This window comes from Hylobates moloch, unplaced genomic scaffold (genome assembly GCF_009828535.3).
Source record: "Hylobates moloch isolate HMO894 unplaced genomic scaffold, HMol_V3 SCAFFOLD_4, whole genome shotgun sequence".
Classification (NCBI taxonomy): Eukaryota; Metazoa; Chordata; class Mammalia; order Primates; family Hylobatidae; genus Hylobates; species Hylobates moloch.
This window is the reverse complement of record NW_026652279.1, coordinates 166,563,200-166,580,698: the sequence shown is the minus strand read 5'-3', so window position 1 is coordinate 166,580,698 and position 17,499 is coordinate 166,563,200.

Sequence of the window (17,499 nt, the reverse complement as noted above, 5' to 3'; positions counted from 1 at the left end):
AAGTACAAAGCAGAGTTTTAAGAGGCTAAATAGCTCAGTGTGATCATCTTTGTCATAGATTGTAGTAAAAATAATCTGTGAAAAGTGACTGATTATTAACAGGTAGCCTTGGGTATGCAGCTCAAGTAGGCATTATAAAATAAAAAAAACATAATATTCCATGTATTTTCAAAAAAAGCTTCTGACTTACTCAAAAGGTAAGTGTTCTTTAAACAACTTCAGTGGGAAAGGAGTTACTTCCAAATGCTTGGAGAACTCCTTCTCAAGTCCGGAATAACGCAAGGTCTACAGAGACAAAGTATAAATACAACCATGGTGCTGAGCTGGTACCACTAATGGGCTGCTAAGCAGTGCTAAGCATTGCCGTCAGATGAGTCACCTAGACTTTGTAAACCTCAGATTCCACAACTATAAAGTGAGACAAGTAATAATACACAAAACACTAAGCTGTTGAGTAGATTAAATGAAATTATTTATGTAGAGCAATTAGAACAGTACTGTACCTTATAAAATTTAAAACCAAAATGTAAATTCTGATTTTTACCCAAGGGTCAACTCCACATAATTTTGCAATGGACCCTTCCCCAGCCCTCCAGAAGCTGAATATTGTTGTGTATCATATCCAAATTCAGTATCACCAGGGCATAGAGTAAGTGCTAACTGTGAGGCCATAGCTAGGCATCCACTCCACTGAAACACATTGTGTACCTTCATACTTACAGTTGAGTCTTTGCATTTCATCCTCTAGAGTGAGAATAGACTGCATGTTGGAGAGGTCAGGGAAATTATGTCTTTCTATGTCTAGCCCTTTGTAAGTCTGATTATTTGAATGCTTGACATCATCTATCCACTTATCTATCCCTATAATAATAAAATACGGGACTAAAGTGGCTCTTATCTCTAGTGGGAGAGTGCATATATTTTATACGTCAGTTCTTTTAAAGGGGAAATTCTTTCAGAGCTTCAGAAAATATCACAGAAGAGTTAAAAGAATGTTTGAGAAGAACATGTCTGAGTATAACCTACTAGAATTACAATTTTACTGCTTTAAAGTAATTATAATTTTCATTGCAGGATCTATTAAAAAGGCTTTTACCTGATAGTAATTCTTCTTGTACTTACAGGTCATTATTACAATGAAGGGAAGAAAGGAAGACATGAAGGGGAAATGGGACTGTTTACCAAGTGTATCTGCATAGACTAAAGGAGACAAGAGAAAGTACTGAGCACCTTGATTCCTGCAGATAATTAGTTATTTAAGAACCATAAGAATTCTTCCCTAGCTTCTCATAAGCCTGCTCATTCAAAGGGTGAGTAGTTGACATGATTTTACATCCCATTTATATTTCTTTATTGGATGATTTTATTTCAAATCTAGTCTTACTTTTTTCTGAATCTTCTGGGATATATAACATTTTATATTATCATTTATGTCATCAAGAATGGAGATTTATATTCTTTTCTATTCACATGTTTACAGAAATAATTGAGCACCTCTAAATGACAGATACTATCATTTTATAAATTGTTAATAAGTATCTTCATGGCTGGGTGTGGTGGCTCATGCCTGTAATCTCAGCACTTTGGGATGCCGAGGTGGGCAGATCACCTGAGATCAGGAGTTTGAGATCAGCCTGGCCAACGTGATGAAACCCCATCTCTACTAAAAACAACAAAAATTAGCCGGGCGTGGTAGCGTGCTCCTATAGTCCCAGCTACTAGGGAGGCCAAGGCAGGAGAATCGATCACTCAAACCTGGGAGGCAGAGGTTTCAGTGAGCCAATATCACTGCACTCTGGCCTGGGCAACAGAATGAGACCCTGCTTCAATAAATAAATAAATTAATTAATTAATAAATAAAGTATCTTAATGACAAACATTTAAATATATATAAATATTTCCATTGATACATGGGAAGAGAGATCTGAAATTTTAAGCAACTTTTATTCAAAAAACCTATTTTTTTTCCAAAGTTCCTCCAACATCTATAAAAGAAGTAAAGTCACTTATAGATCTATCTTCCTTTAGGGCCTATGTTTTCTTCTACCATACAACACTGCACATTCACAGACAGAAATCTCTCACATTTCTAAAATAAATAAAACATCCAAACTTCAGTTTAAAAAAAAATGCATTCTACAGATCCACCATAGACTAAACGACCAAACATAGTCAGAGGTGTTTACTTGTTTGTTTCGGTCTTAAGGGAATCTTCAAACTACCCTAGAGCCTCGTGTATCCAATGAGTGCAGTTTGGACATTGAATGAATGGTGATGTCATTAAATGAGCTATGGAGCAAGATGTAGGAACACATTTTAGAGTAAATAACATATTTGGCTTCTGAAGTATAAAAAGGGAGGGATGCTTTCTTAGGACACTTGGGTACCCGGTCCTTCATACTCAGGAGGTTTTTCCATCTTCATGTCATGGAATAAACTATGCTTTAAAGAAATGCTGCATCAGCAGAAAGTGTTTCAAATATAAGGAAATTGTCATAGCTTTGAAATTATGTCAAATATCATTTTAACTAAGAGAGCCATTATCTTTCCATATATTTATCTAGAAGAAAATTTACTGGACAAAATAAATATAGAACAACTTCATGTGTAGTCATTAATGTTCAGATAGGCAGTTACTATAAAATATGAATAATCTAAAAATCATTTTAGCCATTTGTTTTTCATAAATCTCACTTGTGATTGATTTATCAAAAACAAGGCCTCCAGAAGAAAGAAACTTAATACCTTTCCTCCATCATTATGAAGGCACTAGTACTGACGTAACTAAAATTAGATGGCAGCTTGAGGGAAGAAGAGATGACGTAGAGATGGTGTGTAATCTGTGTAAACAGTCTCTCAACTGTCTAGAGTTAGCTATACGAATCTGTTGTTGGCTCCAGTTATAAGAACCAAGATATGTATGTAAGCACAAATATCCTTAATTTGCTTAGCAAGTCATATGTATTTGATGGACCACCAATTATTTTATTTTATTTTATTTATTTTATTTTATTTTATTTTATTATATTTTATTTTATTTTATTTATTTTATTTTATTTTATTTTATTTTTGAGATGGAGTCTTGCTCTGTCACCTGGGCTGGAGTGCAGTGGCACGATCTCAGCTCACTGCAACCTCCATTTAGTAGGTTCAAGTGATTCTCCTGCCTCAGCCTCCTGAGTAGCTGGGATTACAAGTGCTCAAAACCACGCCTAGCTAATGTTTTTTTTCTTTTCGTCTCTCTCTTTTTTTTTTTTTTAGTAGTAGAGACAGAGTTTCACTATGTTGGCCAGGCTGGTCTCAAACTCCTGACCTCGTGATCTGCCCAACTCGGCCTCCCAAAGTGCTGGGATTAAAAGCGTGAGCCACTGCACCAGCATTGATTTTTAAAAGGGATTCTAGAATTTCAGCTGAACATGTGTTTTTGAAGTAACTCCATATTGAATAGGGGAATCAGAGTAAGTAAACCACTACAGGAAAATCAGGAAGGCAGACTCCAATTTATGTTTTCTGTGTATAACCTACTTTAATAAGGAAATAAAAATCATAAGAGTAGCTTTTATCTAGTGGCCTAGAACTTGATTATGAGAAGTAAGACAAAGGAAATCTGACCTCATGCCAGTGTCTGGAAGCTTTACAGGAACTGAAAGGACCCACGTGGAACAGGGGGTAACTGAAACTCATCTTGTCAATTTCAAGTGTAGTCCCTCGTCCCAATTCACCAGAGAAAACACAGCCAGCTTTGCATACAGTGTCTGGTGTCACCAGAGAAATCACAGCCAGCTTTGCATACCATGTCTGGTGTCAGAATGACCAAATGATTGGCTTCCATCCCTTCAGGATCGTGGACAGAGAGCCAAGGCATATAACCAGTATGCCCACCCCGTCAGCTGCAAGACAGAGGAGATGAAGAATGCTAAACATTATGGATCACTGCTTTGAAGTATTCAGAGGCCAAAATAGTTCAAAATAATTGTGTTAATTATTAAAAGTAGAAGAAGTAGAAGCCAAAATTATGCCTGCCTATATTTCAGTTTTGAATATGTGGAGATCAGAAATCTTAAAAAAAGTTTATGAGTTTCACCTTTTAAACTTTGAGAAAAGACCATAAGAACCAGTGTTTTAGTAAATCATCTTCAAGAGTAATTTACTCATAAAAAGAAAAGAACTCACGATACCATGTAAACGAAAGGCTAATAAATGCTGGTGTAAATAAGATTAAGGGAGGACAAAGATTAAGGAAAGCAGGACGTATCAAAAAACAAATAAATCAGAAATTTTCAGAGCTTGAATATACAAACAGGCACATCAAAAGAGGTTCAATGGAAACTTAGTGCAATGAACGGGACAATTAATGCTTTTAAACATCACTTGGAACCACAGAAAATACCAACAGAAAAATCTGGTCACGTACAAGAGATAAGAGTCAGGGTTCCATGGATGTTCTTCTTAGATGAGAAGGACACTCCACTTTTATGACATTGTTCCCACAAATCCATAACCCAAGTTTCATCATGAGCAAGCCTCAGCCAAAGAAAAATTGAGACGTATTTTACAACGTACTTGTTCAGGCTCTTTAAAAATGTCAAAGTTGGCTGGGCACCATGGCTTCCACCTGTAATCCCAGCACTTTGGGAGGCCGAGATGGGTGGATCATTTGAGGTCAGGAGTTCAAGACCAGCCTGGACAATATTGGGAAACCCCAACTGTACAAAAAAAATACCAAAATTAGTCAGGTGTGGTGGTGTGAGCCTGTAATCCCAGCTACTCGGGAGGCTGAGGCAGGAGAATCGCTTGAACCCAGGAGCCAGGAGGCGGAGGTTGCAGTGCGTCAAGATCACGCCACTGTACTCCAACCTAGTCAACAGAACAAAACTCCACCTCAAAAAAAAAAAAAAAAAAAAAAGGCAAAGTCGTGCAAAACAAAGTAAGACTAAGGAACTGTCACAGATTAGAGGGGACTGAGGAAACATGGAAATTAGATGAAATAGGGTATACCGCTTAGAATTCTAGAACAGAAAGCAGGACATCAGTTGAACAACTAAAGAAATACAAATAAAGTCTATTTTAGTTAATATTGTTGTACCAATATTAATTTCTTAGTTGTAACAAATAAAACATCATTATGTAAGATGGCAACTTTAGGAAAAGTGGGGGGAAAGATATACAGGAATACTTTGTATTTTCTTAGAAACTATTTTGTCAATATTTTAATATAAAATTATTAGAAATTGTGTCAGAAATACTGGATGTTAGAAGACAATGGAGGAATGCCTCAAAAATTCTACAGAGAACTTATTTTCAATCCATCATCATAACATCAATCAAGTATGAGCTTCAAATTATGATATTTTATAATATGAAAATAATTCTGAAAATTTACCTTATACCAATATTTTCTTAGAAAATTACTTTAGGATGTGCTACAGTCAAACAGAGGGATAAACTGAGAAAAAGTATGATATGAGATACAGAAAAATATATAGAAACAATTTAGAAGAATAATAAAAAGAAGTGCTATGATAATAGCAATATAGGAATGTTCAGATTGGAATAAAAGATGAATGCCCTCAAGAGTATAACCTCTGAAAGAAAAATTAAATAAAGAAAAAAAATTCTGACAGGATACCTGATCAGATAGAGATGTGACAAACCAGTATGTTGAAAGGTGATGACAGAAAGAAAGAAAGAAGGGAAAGAGAGAGGAAGGAAGGAAAAGGGAAAAAAAGAAAGAAATGAAAGGCAATTTTCACACCAGTTAGAATGGTGCTCATTAAAAAATCAGGAAACAACAGGTGCTAGAGAAGATGTGGAGAAATAGGAACACTTTTACACTGTTGGTGGAACTGTAAACTAGTTCAACCATTGTGGAAGACAGTGTGGCAATTCCTCAGGGATCTAGAACTAGAAATACCATTTGACCCAGCCATCCCATTACTGGGTATATACCCAAAGGATTATAAATCATGCTGCTACAAAGACACATGCACATGTATGTTTATTGCAGCACTATTAACAATAGCAAAGACTTGGAACCAACCCAAATGTCCATCAATGATAGACTGGATTAAGAAAATGTGGCACATATACACCATGAAATACTATGCAGCCATAAAAAAGGATGAATTCATGTCCTTTGTAGGGACATGGATGAAGCTGGAAACCATCATTCTCAGCAAACTATTGCAAGGACAAAAAAACAAACACTGCATGTTCTCACTCATAGGTGGAATTGAACAATGAGAACACTTGGACACAGGAAGGGGAACATCACACACTGGGGCCTGTTGTGGGATGGGGGGAGGGGGAAGGGATAGCATTAGGAGATATACCTAGTGTAAATGACGAGTTAATGGGTGCAGCACACCAACATGGCACATGTATACATATGTAACAAACCTGCATGTTGTGCACATGTACCCTAGAATTTAAAGTATAATAAAAATATATATATATATGAAAAGAAATTCCAAGAAAATCAAAAGGCTGCATACAAATGTAAATACTATATGACCATTATTTCCTTCTTGGCTTTTTCAAGAACAACATTTTCTTAGCTACCACACTGAAATCACTATTCATTAATTTTAAGTAAACTGGCATTGAAAATATGTAAATCTTTTTTTTTTTTTTTTTTTTTTGAGACAGGGTCTCGCTCTCTTACACAGGCTGGAGTGCAGTGCTGTGATCTTAGCTCACTGCAACCCCTGCCTCCCAGGTTCTAACAATCCTCCCATGTCAGCCTCCCCGGTAGCTAGGATTACAGGTGTGTGCCACCATGCACAGCTAATTTTATATTTTTAGTAGAGATGGGGTTCACCCTGTTGGCCAGGCTGGCCTCGAACTCCTGACTTCAAGTGATCTGCCTGCCTCAGCCTCCCCAAGCGTTGGGATTACAGGTGTGAGCCACTGTGCCCAGCCCAGAAATGTGTTTAATAGTTTGAAGGGGCAAGTACCAGGTGCTAAGAGTTCACAGGGGAGGGATACTGGACTTAGACCTTCAGAATCAAGAAAAGCTTTCTATAGAAAGTACTGCCTAAGCTGAAGACTGAAGACTGACCAGGCTGAATGAAAGATGTAGTGCTGGAGAGGATTTCAGTCAGCAAAAAAATTTGAGAAGGTCCAGAAGAAAAATAAAACATCCTGTGTTCGAGGTACTGAAATAAATTGAGATTAAGGGGAGTGAAGAGTCAAGGTCTGGGGAGGTATTGAGTTGTCAAGAAATACAGTTTGAGAGGTAAGGACCATATTAAGAAGTAATATATTTTTAAAGTTTTGAAGCTTATTCTAAGGCTAATAACAAAGTGGTTTAGGCAGGAAAGTTGCAGCTACTATAAAACTTTCAGAAAGATTTATTTAAATTAATTGGAATTGAGAAAGAAAGAAGGCATTATTTTACATAATAAAAATACTTATTTGTTATGTAAAAAATAAATAGTTTGGCCTAGAGGAGAACAGGGTCAGTAAAAAAGAGGAGAAATGCATAGATATAAAGGGTGTTAGGATAAAGCATAAGGAAGACTTAATGATACTTTAAACTTAAGGAACAAGGAAAATGAAGTAGTAATGAACACTTGAGTCACTTTGTAGATAGAGGCAACAATCACTCAACTCAGACAGAGTAGACTAGAGGTGGTTTGGGGGATGCTAAAGACTCCACTTTTAGATCTCTGGAATATCCAAGATGGGAATTCAATTATGATTTCAAGCTCAAACAAGAGAAACAGGATGGAGATATTTTTGGATACTATCTGATAATGATTAGTGATTGAAGCCAAGGGAATGGATATTTTGTCAAAGTGCTTTCAAGAGTTGTATCCTTCCATAGTTATCTGATGGGTTTTTTAAATGGTGTAAAATAATCAGTAATTTAGAAGTTTCTATAAAGAAAGTTCAGCTACAAATACTCATCCTTTCTCTTTCATTCACAAACCATGCATTAACCACCTATTCAGGTGTTTAGAAAAACAGTAAGTAATTCAGGGTACATGCTGACAGAGAAGATCCACATAAGCAAACCTCGTTATAATACAAGGAGCTAAATTCCCCAATATAAGAATGCAGTGTGCTCTGTGGGAATATGGAGAAACAAAGATAAGGAAAACCTAGGCAGAAATAGTTCAATTGATTGTTATTTCATACTGAGACAAATTTGCCAAGTAGAAACTATATTCTATTACAAATTTAGATGCTTTGGGCCATGGGTCAGCTCCACGGCAACACCTACAATGAAGTTGTATTTAAGCTACCTGTCTGGATCACTTGGTTCATAAATATGTTTGGATTACTAAAAGGAAATACCATACACCTTGGGAGAACTGGCTTATTAGTTGAGATGCTGCTTACCGGTTGCCTGGGTTGGCTGCTGTGGTAAAGCAATATCGGTTGGAAAGCCGGGGATGGAAGTTGGGGAGAGGCAGTCTTCTGTGTCTTACATTTGCTATGTCTTTGGAGGAAAGACGCTTTCGGCAGTGTTCCTTAAATTTAAATATCTTTTCCTTTTGGACTCAAGGGTATGTTTATTTGACTTCATCATATCTAATATCCTAGAATATTATTAACCTGAAGTTATTGTCAGTATCATATGATATTTATTGAATAACAATATGCTCTGATACTGCATATGAAATGAAATAACAAATGAACCTCCCTTACTTTAACTTAACTACTAATTAATTAGAAAAGAACCTTTACTCAAGGGGTTTGGAAAGGTCCAATAAAGGAATTAACAGATGAGAATTTAAGAGTACATGAACCCATCTGGATTTGAGATTTAGGTGATACTGGGTGATTAGTGATAAGAACAGAATGAGGTCAGCTCAGGAGGCATCGTGATCTGGAAAGGAGGGAGATATTTGAGTGAATAATTGAGAGGATTCAGACAAAGGCATATGAGAGAAGCAGAGACAGACAGAGGGCTGGAGTCAGTGGATGTGAGAATGATACTAGGAAGATGAAGAATGGACTGATTTGTAAAGAAACTGAGACCCAAGTTATACTGTGTTAAGAGATAAATTAAAACCATTAAACAATATGGTAGATCCTGAATTGCTTTCAAGCCTAGTAATTTGATGTAAGAAATAATGAGAAATGCTCTTGATGTTGTGTCTGTTTCAGGGAAAGTTTTGTGGAGACAATGAAATAAAAAAATAGCATATTTAGATAAAGAGGCTGGTTTTCTTTTTCACAGGAAACATCTAAGAAACTGTTAAAAGGGACAAGGTTTGAGTGTTAGAACCTGAAATAGGACAATGGTAATGAATTGTTACCATTCAGAAGATTATCAAATTATCTCCCAGCCAAAAAAAGAGTTTTTAAATAAACATACGAAGATATACAATATAATAAAGAAACTACTATGTTTATTTCAGATTCAACCATTATAACCACAAAGAACAAAACAGCCTCAACTGAGAGCAGGCTTGATTTAGGTAAGTAAAGATTTGGATTTGAGGCAGTGAATATAGGAGGCATTGGCAAAGTTTGGGAAAACACAGGTGGGCTTTGTGAGGCAAAGTGACCTCGCCATGAGAATTGTGAAAATAACGTAGATGTGGAATCCTGTAACAATGGCAATTAGTGATGAAGTGGTGACATGGGAATAAAGAGAAATGGGTCAACGTGATCATTTTTAGAAGGAAAAGCATTGAAACTTTGGAATGAGATTATGAAAAAAAGAGGATGAGAAATTATGTTTCCAAGGTTTATTGCAAAAGCTGTGATGATGGCATACCTCAGATAGAAATGAATTATTTTAAAGGAAACCAATTTTTAGAGAAAGATAATGAATCCAATTTTGAACACATTGAATTCAAGTGACAATCTGCCATCTATGCCTCTACCATGTAGACAGATAACCAAATAGGATAGAATCACCCGCCATGTGTAATAAAACCACAGGAGCACTCATTGAGTGAACCAGTACAGATAAACTATATTGTAGGGGCTCTCACATCTGGGAATAGTAAGACTCAATGAAGGCAGTAAGGGGAAGTTAAAAAGAATAAGATGAACCGGGGAATTCAAGAAGATCTTCTTTGGCTTCCTTAAGATCCTAGACTGTTTCTAGGAAGCAGTCACTGTTCAGCCATGGCCCAGAACGGTGATGACTGAGGGCAGGGCCATGGTTTGGTGCTCAGAGACCATTCACCCTCTAGGAGCAACTGACGGAGAGAATAAATTGGGGAGAGAATAAATCTAGGGTAGTTGAAGGAGAGAATAAATTGGAAACCAAGAATGCCACAGCTAAAAGGGAAGCAGCAGGAAAGTTTGCACTTTTGAGGAGAAATTCTAGGAAGGGATTTCTCCACATTTCCATTTTAGGCCAGAAGTCTTTGACATGCTGGAGAGAAAGATGGATTTTTTTTAATGAATAAAGGAGCTGGTTGGCATTTTTAGCATTTTTGGCAAGAAAGATTTCGTTTTCAAGAGCAAAATTTAAACAGCAATATTTAGCACAAAAAATGTTTGTCAATTCCTGCTGAATTTGAAAGCAAAAACATATTAAAGCTTTCTCTTCTTTCCTGCAATAGCTGATGTTCACGATACAGTATCCCCCTTGCCCTGGTGGGAATATGTTCCCCCTTATCCTGGTGGGATATACTCCCTCTTATCCTGGTGGGGTATACTCCCTCTTATCCTGGTGGGATTATGTTCCAAGACTCCCAGTAGATGCCTGAAACCATGAATAGTACAAAGCCCTACACATACTATGTTTTCATCATATACATACACATGTATGATAAAGTCTAATTTATAAATTAGGCATAGTTAGAGATAAATAATAGCTAATAATAAAATAGAATAATTATAACAACATACTGTAATAAAAGTTGTCGATGTGGTCTCTCTTTCAAAATATCTTACTGTACTGTACTCACCCTTTTTTGATGATATGAGAAGATACCATGCCTATGTGATGTGATGAAGTGAGGTGAATGAGAAAGGCATCATGATGCAGGGTGGCCTACTATTGACCTAATAAGCAGGTTGTGTCTGTAGCATGGAGATGCTGGAAAAGGGATGATTCACATCAAGGGAAGAATTGAACAGGACAGAAGAGATTTCATCACATTACTCAGAGCAGTGCACAATTTAAAACTTATGAATTGTTTATTTATAGAATTTTCCATTTAATATTTTGAAAAGGCAGTGTGCCACAGGTAATTGAAACCACAGAAAGTGAAACTGCAGATGAGGGAGGACTACTGTATTCTTAGAGCTAAATTGTATGTCATTGGAATATTACTGATAGTTTAATGAAAAAACACATTACATCAACATGGGTGGTACCATTAGGAAAGATGGTAGATTTTCAATTCAAATTCACATCTTTCAAAGAAAAATATTGGGAGTCTCTGCTATGAGATAGATATTGAGGAATGGTGTAGATATGTATTAGTCTGTTTTCATGGTGCTAATAAAGACACACCTGAGACTGGGCAATTTACAAAAGAAAGAGGTTTAAGACACTCACGGTTCCACGTGGCTGGGGAGGCCTCACAATCATTGTGGAAGGCAAGGATGAGCAAGTCACGTCTTACATGGATGGCAGGAGGCAAAGACAGAAAACTTGTGCAGGGAAACTCCTGTTTGTTAAAACCATCAGATCTCATGAGACATAGTCACTATCATAAGAACAGCACAGGAAAGACCTGCCCCATGATTCAGTTACCTTTTACCAGGTTCCTTCCACAACAGGTGGGAATTGTGGGAGTTACAGTTCAAGATGAGATTTGGGTGGGGACACAGCCAAACCATATCAAGATATCAGCAGAAATGAGCAAAAAATGAGTGACTTTAAAATTACTCAGTTTATTACCGATATTCTGATGTACATTCCATAAGAGATAATTACATTCTACACCTAATGCCAAAGTTGTTACAGTTCAAACTCTAGGAGCAAGAGCTGCCCAAGAACCATTGCCAAAAAGTTACAGGGAGAGCCTTGGCATTTCTTTGGAGTCTCCAGCTCCTACCTTCCCCTCTCTCTTTCCTTGCTCTTCTCTCTCCATCATTCTTCCCAGACTTCCCAGGTGCTGGGGACTCAGCTTCCATGATGTTGCCTCAGACTTTCTATCTATAAGGTATTATTGCACTGTGTCTCAGAGGAGAGGAGGGAGGCCATCTGGAGAAGGTGCAGTGCACCTCAGCAGTGTCTCTTGCCTGTCCATTGCTCCTGCTTCCTGATCCCTGCCAGGGGCACACCTGGAGAAACTTAAAAAACCCTTCAGGAAATAGTAGCAGAGAAAACTCACCAAATACAAGCCATTCAATGTGCCCTGTCAAAGGTTCAACCCAAATCTTGTTCAAGTTACAGATAGAGAATTCCAGTGCTTCTTACCAGCTTTATGAATTTTACTCATGCTTCAGAAAGTTGCTAAACAGTGTAAATGAATATTTGGGAGAAGAATAAAAGAACTACTCAGAAAATCTGAAAAAGGTTAAAATAAATTCCAGAGCACTTTGAGTCTTCCTTTACAAAAACAAAGGATTTATGGTCTTTTGCATCAGCCAGGGTGGCCACTGGGAAGTCAGAGTTTATCTATATCCATCTTCACATCTATTACAACCACACACAGCATTTATCATACTTCTATTCAGACATGATGCTATTATTATTTTCCACTGGCATGGCTTTTAAACCCCAAAGCATTACAGATAGATAGATAGATAGATAGATAGATAGATAGATAGAGATATTTACATGATGATAGAATTATATATATAAATAAAATTTCTTTATATATGAAGAAATTCTTATAAAGGAATATATTATATATTATATAGTTATATAAAATTATATATTATAAATTATTTATATGTAATTTATATATTTATAATTTATAATATTATATATAATTATATAATTTATATAATTATATTATATAAGTTATATAATTTATGTAATTATAATATATAAATTATATATATTATATAAAATTTGTATATATTATAAAATATATAATTTATATATAATATATATTTTATATAGATAATGTATATATACATACATATTTCCACTAATGTGATTTTTTAAAAGACTACCATAAACTCACTGAAAAGGAAAAGTAACAGTTTGTTTCCAAGACACGAGGACATCAGTTGGAATAACGTTTCTTCCATAGAATTAAATGCATCTTTAGTGTCTTGGAAAGGCAATTTCCTCTCAAATGGGTAAAGTGGTTATACTAATACTGTATAAAAATCAATACAATAAAATAAACACAAATAACCTAACAATTTAAAACATCCCATCTTTATTCTATAGCTGTAAGCTCAGACAGACAATGCTCCTATGATTTTATGGGAGAAGAAAAACACTTTATTGAGTGTTTTCTATGTATCAGACACTGTGTACATTTTGCCATGTTGTCCTGATTTTATTAAATGCAGTCCTTTTCCTATTCAGTGTCACCATTCAGAGGTTTTTTCAAGACACTCTGGTGCTCCATGAGATCTAATCCCCATTAATGTGACATATATACTGATATTATGTAAGTGTGTGTGCATACGTATACTGACACACATCGTTTGCATTTGTAATTCTTTTTACCCAGTTGCCTCATAAAAGATTAAAATGGAAGATTAGACTCCATTCAGAGTTTGACAATGCCTCAATAATAAATCAGTTCTCATCATTTGAAGAACTATGAGGTGGAACAAAAACTGATTTGAGATTCATACCGTTGTATACCTACTCTTTAAAAGAAAGATGCAATTTACACATCTGCAAATCTTAGGAAATGGCTTAGAGAATTTGCATGATTTGGGTACATGAAGCCATTTTAGCACATAAATTCCTTCCTTTCATCTCTAACGGGTGTAGAAAGGATACAAACATATTTTTTGCAGATGATGTGAATTATTGACTGGCATAAATAGCAACTCACACTAAATGCTTCAGAAATGTGTTTTTTAATTGAGTGAAGATGGAGTAAAAAATATGCAAGAAAAATCCTGTTGTATGAGAGCTGAAGACATGGAATTAGATCCACTATTTGTGAGTGTGTGTGTGTGTGTGTGTGTGTGTGCACGATAGCTATTATAATTTTTGGTTGGTCTTCCTTTTCCATCTAATGTTTATAGCATTTATTGAGGGATTTTTACCAAATGATGACAAAATAATGAAGCAGATTAGTAAGAAAACCTAGAAACTGTTTACTAGACCTTCACTGTCTATATTAAATAGATGAACTAAAAGGTAAATACGGATTTTTACCTACTAAAGAAAACTACTAGAATTTATTGCACTTTAAAAATATAAAGCAGTATGTTGTACAATGAACCCAATCAGATGTTCTCTTAAAGGACTTTATTGGGGTATTGTAAACAGTTTTCCTAAAAGTGGATTTTTTTGCACCACAATTCAAATAATGCCAGAATTGCCAGGTATAAACCAAATCTAAAGTACATGAGCTTGAAAAGCCCTTGTACTTCACGTGGATAAGTCCCTTTTTTACACTGGAAACAGCCCCAGAAAGTTCTAGCCGGTAATGAAAGATGGTGCACAATGGCTGTGACAGAACTGTGATCAAATCCGGTCATTGTGAGTCTTCTGGCCAGCGTCGATTTTCTACCACATGTGTTTTGTGGCCTCCATAAAATGTAAAAGGAACACTGAATCATTGGCAATCCATAATACTCAGATTCTTGGCTTTGAGAGATTATTTGCCCCGGGGAGCCTTTCTGACATAAACGCTAGCCTTGGGTATAGTAACAGAGAGTAAATAGAATAGTCCAACTTATATGAATGCAAGAAATTATAATGTGATTAACTTTTTTGGTCACTTCAATTTATTGAAGCTAATTCAGTTGGCTCTGTGAATGTATATAGGAAATTTAGAAATATTAACCTGTTTTTATTTTTTTCCTCTAGGTTAACTGCAGTGAATCAAACTATTGGATTATAATTCCATGAAGGTAAGAAAGAGCTCCAGATGGTCTTCATCCTATCACCAGGACCTGCACAGTATAAGTGCCTGGTGCATAACAAACTTTATTAATTATTTTTTTCTCTCTTTCTTTCCCCAACCATGTGTATACATACACATGCACACACACACATATATATGTATGTACATACACATATATACATGTGTATGGACACACACTCACGTACACACGTGTATATATACACATATATACATGTGTATGGACACACACGTACACATGTGTATATATACACATATATACATGCGTATGGGCATATACATATATATACATGTGTATGGGCACATTCATATATATACACACATACACACACATATATACAATAAATAAATGGTTGAATGGCAAAATGACTAAAAGGATTTAGTACAACCTAATGATATGCCACAGATTTGTCAAAGAGCCCTGGAATTGAGTAAAAATGAATGAACTAAATTCCAAGATCTTTTACAACCTATGATTTCATTCCAGCAGAAATTTGTAAATATGTGTACCATAGATTTGTACAAAATGTTAATGGTGGCATTATTTGGAATAGCTCCAAATGGGAAAAACCTCAAATGTCAATCAACGGTAGAATGGATGGATTTTGGTATATCCATAGAATGGATTTCCAGACCACAATTAAAATGAGTAGATTATTGCTACACCCAGCAACATGGATGAAACTCAAAACTCCTTGAGTGGATAAAGCCAGACTGTTTACGATTACATTCTCTATAAGAACTTTTACTCAAATTTCAAATACAAGCAAAACTATTCTACAGTGAGAAAAGTCAGTGGTTACCTTTGGCGGTTAGTGTACCCAGGCTGGGGCAGGAGGGAAGTTTCTAGGTGATGAAGATGTTTTAATTCCTGATCTAATTCTAGCTATACTGATGGGTTTACTTTGAAAACTTCATCAAGGTGACTATGCACTTTCTGTAGGTTTACATGAAAATTTCAAAAATTTCAATGACATACTTGATTGTATGACTTTGGACATTACTTTTCTTTTCTGTGCCTTAATTTCCTCAATTGAAAAGTGAGGAAGAGAATGCTTACCTCTAAGGATTGACATAAAGATTAGTGGCCAAGCACGGTGGTTCAGACCTGTAATCCCAGCACTTTGGGAGGCAGAGGCAGGCGAATCACAAGATCAGGAGTTTGAAACCAGCCTGGGCCAGATGGTGAAACCCCTTCTCTACTAAAAAAATACAAAAAAAAAAAAAAATTAGCCAGGCATGGTGGCATGCACCTGTATTTCCAGCTACTTGGGAGGCTGAGTCATGAGAATTGCTTGAACCCAGGAGGCGGAGGTCCCAGTGAGCTGAGATCACGCCACTACACTCCAGCCTGAGCAACAGAGCAAGACTCCATCTAAAAAAACAAAACAAAAACAAACAAACAAAAAGATTAGATTAGCAAATAGAGTGTGTGTAAAACCACCTGGAAAAATGCCTGGAGTGTGTGTTCAGTATTTAATTGTAGAAACAGTTACCTTCGTAAACAACAGGACATTGTGGGAACATCTGTTAATTACCGAACAGTCTTTTTAGGCCCCCCTGGGGTTTGTGGATAGTAATTTTTATTAATAACACCTTTATATGGGCTGAAATCACAATGATACAGTGTCAAATTAACCAGCAGTTAGGAGCTATGCTTCTTCTTTTTGTCAATTTATTTGTTTTATTTGTTTTTAATTGACAAATAAAATTGTATGTATTTATCTTGCACAACACGGTGTTTTAAAATATATACATTGTGGAATGGCTAAATTGAGTTAATTAACATATGCATTACCTCACACAGTTATTTTAGGAACTATGTTTCTAGAAGTCTGTAAGGTAGATTGATTGATATTTTTAACCTGATTCATTCATTCATTTCTTCACTTAACCCAGGAATTTTTTGAGGGTCAGTGTCATAGCATGCACTGCACTAAGTGTTGGGATTACTAAAATCAAAGAACAGTTACTGACACAACAAATTGATGTGAAGTCCTAAAAGAGAGAACATAGAGAGACACAGAAAACATAGTATAACACAATATATTAAAATATACACAACAAAACATATAAGATAAACACAGAAATGTTTGGAGCAATGAATTAGATACTTAACTGGTTTAGAAATGTTTTGAAAAAATGTATGCTAACATGTCTTTTGTTCAAAATTTATTAATTAGATAATTAACTTTTAATTATGATAAAATACATAATATAAAATTTATTATCTTAAGTACTTTTAAGTATTCAGTTCAGTCATGTTCACTATGTTTATATTGCTGTGGAACAGATTGCTAAAACATTTTGATCTTGCAAAACTGAGATTCTACACTCATTGAACAACCTTCCACTAATATTGTTTACATGTTAACATATTTAATTATATTATAATGTATTATCAATAACATATTATATATAAATATATTTATAAACATACATGAAATTTGTATATTTGAAGTGTTAGTTTCAAAAAATGCTACATATATCTAAGGCTTCTAGTCCTATATTGGACTTATGGTGGAAATCTGGGAAATTGGCCAGCATTTCAGTGTGAAGGAGGAAG